Source organism: Gekko japonicus, unplaced genomic scaffold, assembly GCF_001447785.1.
Source record: "Gekko japonicus isolate JY-2015 unplaced genomic scaffold, Gekko_japonicus_V1.1 scaffold1214, whole genome shotgun sequence".
In the NCBI taxonomy this organism is placed as follows: domain Eukaryota; kingdom Metazoa; phylum Chordata; class Lepidosauria; order Squamata; family Gekkonidae; genus Gekko; species Gekko japonicus.
This window is the reverse complement of record NW_015173160.1, coordinates 237,024-243,097: the sequence shown is the minus strand read 5'-3', so window position 1 is coordinate 243,097 and position 6,074 is coordinate 237,024. Positions and strand designations below refer to the sequence as shown.

Here is a 6,074-nt window from a genome sequence, read left to right as displayed (position 1 = left end):
GGGGAGGCGGAAGTAAAAGCGGCGAAATCTGTTGGGAAAGACTTACCAAGGCGCGTATGAGTGTATGAGCGCATATTCAGAGACTTTAAGAATTTTGGCGAAGGTAAACAATCTATAAAGATGGCGGGGAAGAGGATGGAGAAGGAGAAACTTTTAAAAGTGAAACCAGCTGAGAGTCCACGACCGGAAGGAACCACCGAATTGGCCAAAACGTTGGCAGAGTACCTGCACCCCCTGCTGGACTAGATGACTAATCTCAAGGAACAGCTGTCAACAATGAACCAATGCATCACTACTCAGCAGACACAATTAAATGAGACTCTTAAAATTATGGAACAAACAGCTGAGAAAGAGAAAGAAGTTGACACTACTGCTCAAAAGGTGAAGAAAAAGGTACAAAAATTGGAAAAGAAGCAAGTTTCAACAAAAGAACAGCTTTTACAATTACAAATGGAGAAGGCAAACCTGGTCCTTCGTTTCCAAGGTGTCCCAGAGACTAAGGGTGAGAATCTGAAGCAAATGATGAGTGAAGTATTGGCCCCAGTGACAGATCTGAAGGCGGAGTATCTGATGAGCGAAATGGATGTGGTCTACAGGTCCATATACATAAGGAAGAATAATCTGCCTGGGGAAATAGTAATGAGATTCTCGAAGAGGCACGTGAGGGATTCTATCCTGGGAGCGACGATGGGGACACCCCTGAAAATTGGGGACAGTGTTATCAGGATTTTGAAAGATATCCCATTTGAAATAAGACAATGGAGAAAGAAATATAAAGATTTAATTCTTTTTCTTCAAACAAATGCAATTAGCTACCGGTGGTTATATCCAGAGGGCGTAAACTTCAAAATTCAAGATAAAAAAGAAAAGATTGACTCTGTTTCCAAAGCAGGGGACTTCTTGAGAATCCAGTTGGGTGAGCCAGAGGAGGTGGATAAAGAGGAGAAGGACAGTAAGTCCAGTGGCGAGCTGGACTCAGGGTCTTCTGGAGAGGACTCTCTTTCTGAGAAAGGGGCGGCAGCTCCTAAAAGTCCTTATAAACTGTGGAAAAGACAGGATAAGAAAAAATGAAGGCTGAAGGACTCTGAATTGTGCCTTTGAAATATTGTGGTTAACATTGAGATGCTTAGGGGTCTTTTTCCCAACAGATAAATTTAAGATTTAAAAGTTATATCAGCACATCTGACTAAGTTCATAAAATGGTTAGCATTTTAAGGGATGGCTTTGTGTATAAGCAAGTTTGAAGATCTCCTCTCTTGGGTTTTTAGTTAGTAGTGGTTATTTTTTCTTTCTCCTTATGTGTAGTTTCCCCTCCCTGTTTTCATTATAGTTTGTAGTCCTTATATAGTAAAGGTAAAGGTTCCCTTGCTCGAAAGCCAGTCGAGTCCGACTCTAGGGTTGCAGTGCTCATCTCCGTTTCAAAGCAGAAGAGCCAGCGCTGTCCGAAGACGTTTCCGTGGTCATGTGGCCAGCATGACTAAACACCAAGCCGCACGGAACGCTGTTACCTTCCCACCAAAGTGATACCTATTTATCTACTTGCAATTTCTTGCTTTCGAACTGCTAGGTTGGCAGGAAAGTCCTTATATAAAATGCAATTTAAAAAATCCCCTTCGGGGGCCAAAAAAAACCAAGTATGTACCAATGGTCATAGCAGCTTTCAATGCTAAAGTAACTTCTCAGATTTTATTCGGGGTTGCTATTTGGATTAATGCAGTTTCTCAATCTCTTGATCGTACACTTCTCTATTTTTTGCGTAGAATGGCTGGGGTTCCTAGATGTGTGGCTGGTACTGCACTTAGAGTGGAATTTGCCCAATATTCCTTGGAGTCTAGAGCCTGGATCGCAGCTTTCAAACAGACTCAAAGTCCTTTACTCAGCAATAAATGCCCAAGGTGGCCTTCTATGTCTGATAAAGGAGGACAACCACAAAAGTAGCTGGGAAAGGTATTTAGATGCTAGACTTGAGTTATTGAGTTATTTCCTCCAACAGTATGGAATAATTTAACTTATCAGGAAGCCCTAAAGTAGACCAGAATAAAGGTGATTAATCTTGATCGGGCTAGTACTTTAGCTCGAGCAAGACGTGTATGTTTCACTCTTGCCTTGGGTATTCCTCCTCCAGAATCCCTTCATATACTAGATCCCTAAAAATACCTAGTTATAGACGTGTTTTCACTCTTGCTAGGCTTAACTCTTTTCCCACTGCTGATTTAACAGGTCGCTTTTCTAAAATCCTATACTCGGATCGCTTATGCAACTGTGAGACTGGAGCTGTGGAAACACTTGGCCATCTTCTACTATTATGTCATCAGTGATCGACTTTTAGATCGATTTGGATCACTCCAGTTCTTACCAAACACCGATTACCTACTGAACTCTGGGTGGTCCCCTATCTGTTGGCAGATACTAATCCTGAAACCACTTATTCTGTCACTAAAATTTTAATGATAGTTTTATCTGTAAAGCGACAAAAATCTGGCTTGACCCAACTGTAACAGAATTTGGTATGCACCCAGTTATTATTACTTAAATGGATATTTCAATAAATTATAGTTTTATTAATGACTTCTGTTTTAACATTTAAAATCTTTTAGATTTTATTACTTCAACTGTAAACTTTTATTGTAAAGTTCGTATTATGAGGCTAATGTTGTATACTCATCTTTTATAATTGAGCTTAAGACCTTTGATCATAGAAGCTAATAAATATAAGTACTAGGAATACCATTGCTTTGACCATACGGACTTTTGTTGGCAGGGTGATGTCTCCACTTTTTATTATACTATCTAGGTTTTCCATAGCTTTCCTCCCAAGGAGCAGGTGTCTTTTAATTTCATAGCTGCAGTCACCATCTGCAGTGATCTTGGATCCCAGGAATGTGAAGTCTGTCACTGCTTCCAAGACTTCCCCTTCTATTTGCCAAGGAGTGATGGGTCTGGATGCCATGATCTTAGTTCAAGCCAATTTTTGCGCTCCCCTCTTTCATCCTCAGCAAGAGGCTCTTTAGGTCCTCTTTACTTTCTGCCATTAGAATAGTATCATCTGCACACCTGAGGTTGTTGATGTTTTTCCCAGCAATCTTAATGCCGGCTTGTGGTTCATCAAGGCTGGCATTTCTCAGTATTGTTCTTTGCAGCATCAAACTTTCCTTTCACCATCAGACACATCCACAGCTGAGTGTCGTTTCAGCTTTGGCCCAGCCACTTCAATCTTTCTGGGGTTACTTGTACTTGCCCTCTGCTTTTCCCCAATAGCACATGCGACACATTCTGATGCATTCTGTACACTGAATACATTCCCCCTTATTATGAGATCATGTGACTCTTTCCTATTTTTCACAGTGGCCTATAAAAACAGAAACTCCCCATGTGCTCTGCAATATGGGAAACGGGGCTTCACAGCTGCTTGGCAGTTTCAGAAAAGGTCTGGTCAGTTCCAACAGTAGGTTTTCCCCCTTTGCCTTTCTGTTCCCTTTCATCCAGTGAACTAACACTAAAATGCATGTGCAAAACCTGAACCACAAGGATTTAATGGAAAGTGCTTGCTGGACACTACTGCACAGCTACGATAGGGCAATTGAGTAAATTAAAAAAAACATGTCACAAGTGACATTCCACCCCAATTTACAAAAGTGTTTTACAATTGTAGCTGCAGAATAAATACACGAGGGAAAAAGAATGGTCTGTAAGGCAGGCACAGAATCCAAAGTCAAGATTAAAGTCTTACTGCTTTGAAAATCTGCAGTAAGATGTGCATGTGTAATGGGCCTCTATTAATTTTAGGGTGGATCCAGTGGCATTCTAATGTGCTTGTCTGATTCCCTCATTTTATGATATCTTAGTCAGTGGCCCTAGGAGATTTCAGTCAATTCAACAGTGACAAAGCAAATTTGCAAAAACGATTGGTGTATGTACTACCCCAACATTCAGCAAAGTTTGGAACATTTCTCCAGCCTAAGGAGCATTCTTCCAAATTCAAGTGGCTCTTCTAGATGCAGAAGTTGGAGGAAGACTTCTTAGGTTGGAGGAAGACTTCAGACTCTGCTGATTGGCAAGATGTATGCCACAGGCAACAGTGTCTAATACCTGAAGTTTGTGAGGCAGTTTCACCTCTATGCAAACTGTTCCTCTGCCATCATACTATCTAACTGTGATGCCACTTCTCCACTCACACACAGTGCCTAACACCCTCTCAAATTTCTCTCAGGTTATGAGTCACATGTAGGTCAGGACATTACACTCACCACTTTTCTTGTCTCTTTTAAAGTATATAGAGAGCCCTGGCCGTTTCCCCTTTCAGGCCCACTCTCTCACTCACAGACATCCAGGGGTCATTTCGTAGAAAAAGAGCTAGGGGAACTCATTAGCATAACTCATTAGCATATGCCACCCCCCCTGACATCAGGGACCCGGCGGAGGACTTGCAAGGCCAGCGGGAGTGCGAGGAAGCCCCGCCAAGGCCCTCCCTGGCCCCAGGCAGGCAGGGGTGGGGAGAGGCGGGGAGGAAGCAACTTACCCTCCCTCTTCTCCTGCCTCCTCCTGGCTGAATGAGGGCTGGAAGCGGGGCGGCCGGAAGCAGGGGGCGGGGCTTCATCATGTGCCCCGCCCCCTGTACCTCACCCGGGGGAACTGCGTTCCCCCGCGTTCCCCCCTGAAATGACCTCTGCAGACATCCATTAAAAGGGTAGCCCATCCAAGGATGGGACTTGGAGTGCCCAAGGTTGCTAATCCTTGGGGACTTCAGTGTCCATGAAGATGGGGCTGCTGCCTCCATCCAGGCTTCAGACCTGGTTTCTTCCATGGCAGCACTGGTGCTCTCCCAGTTTGTATCAAGGGGAAAGTACCATGGGTCAGATTACCTAGTTTTGAAGGCCTGGCTGGATACTGTGACCCCCCCCAATCTAAGCGGTGAGATGTTTTATGCTTGCCCACAGTGACTCATTGGATGAGCTGATAGAGGACTCGAACTCCCACCTCTCTGAAGTCCCCAACGTTCTCTCCGTTCCTATCAAAAGTCATCCCCCTAGTACACTGTAGAACTCAGGGGGATGAAACAGGAGCTCAGATGACTTGAGCAAGTTTGGTGGCATACTCATGATGAAGCTGCAAGAGCATCTTGTAGGACATTTATTCAATCCTATGAGGTGGCAGTGAAGGCTGCAAAGAGGAAATTTTTCTCAGCCTCCATTGAATCCACTAGTTCTCACACAACACAATTGTTTAGAGTAATTAGGTTTCTGACATCCCTCATAGGGAAGAATGAAAAAAATTAGTTATTTGGCTATTAGCTGTGAGGCATTTGCAAGCTTTTTTGGTGGATAAAGTCCTGTTACTTCGTCATGACCTGCCTGCCATTGTTGATACACTTGAGTGAACTGGAGGCCCCTTGGCTGCCCTTGGATTTGGTTTTTGAGACTTTCAGCTGACTCTCTCATGCTGATGCTGACAAAATCCTGGGAGCTGTTAGGCTAACCACATGCCTCTTAGATCCATGTCCCTCATGGCTGATGAAAACTGGTAATGAGAAGATACAGGGCATACTGATGGACATTATCAACCTGTCCCTGTAAACAGGGGTCTATCCAGAGGGTCTAAAAGAGACTATGGTGGTGCTGTTCTTGAAAAAAAATCTTTGGATCCCACTGATCTTTCCAATTACTGCCCAATTTTGAATTTCTTGTTTCTGGGTAAGGTAATTGAGAGAGTGGTAGCCAAGCAGTTCCAGAGTTTTCTGGATGACAAATTGGCATTGGATCTGCTTTCACCTCAGCCACAGGATGGAGATGGTGTTGGTTGCCCTGATGGACAATCTCTGGAGACAGCTGGATCGAGCTGGGTCGGCATTGCTGTTGCTACTTGATTTCATAGCAGCATTTGACATGGTTGACAATGACATTTTGACCCACTGCCTTGCTGACGTGGGAGTCCGTGGGGTAGCCCTGAAATGGCTGTCCTCATTTCTCCTTGGTTGGGGACAGAGGGTGGCACTGGGAGAGAAGGTATTAACTAGGTACTCCTTAACAGATGGGGTTCCTCAGTGGGCAATCCTCTCCCTGATGTTATTTAACATC

General features: G+C 43.9%; 1 protein-coding gene across 1 annotated transcript in view; it reads left to right on the top strand.

The window, feature by feature from the left end:
* LOC107119842 (cytosolic phospholipase A2 epsilon-like) overlaps window positions 1-6,074 on the top strand; it is a 78,330-nt gene that overhangs the window by 27,023 nt on the left and 45,233 nt on the right. The gene's annotated exons all lie outside the window — the stretch shown is intronic.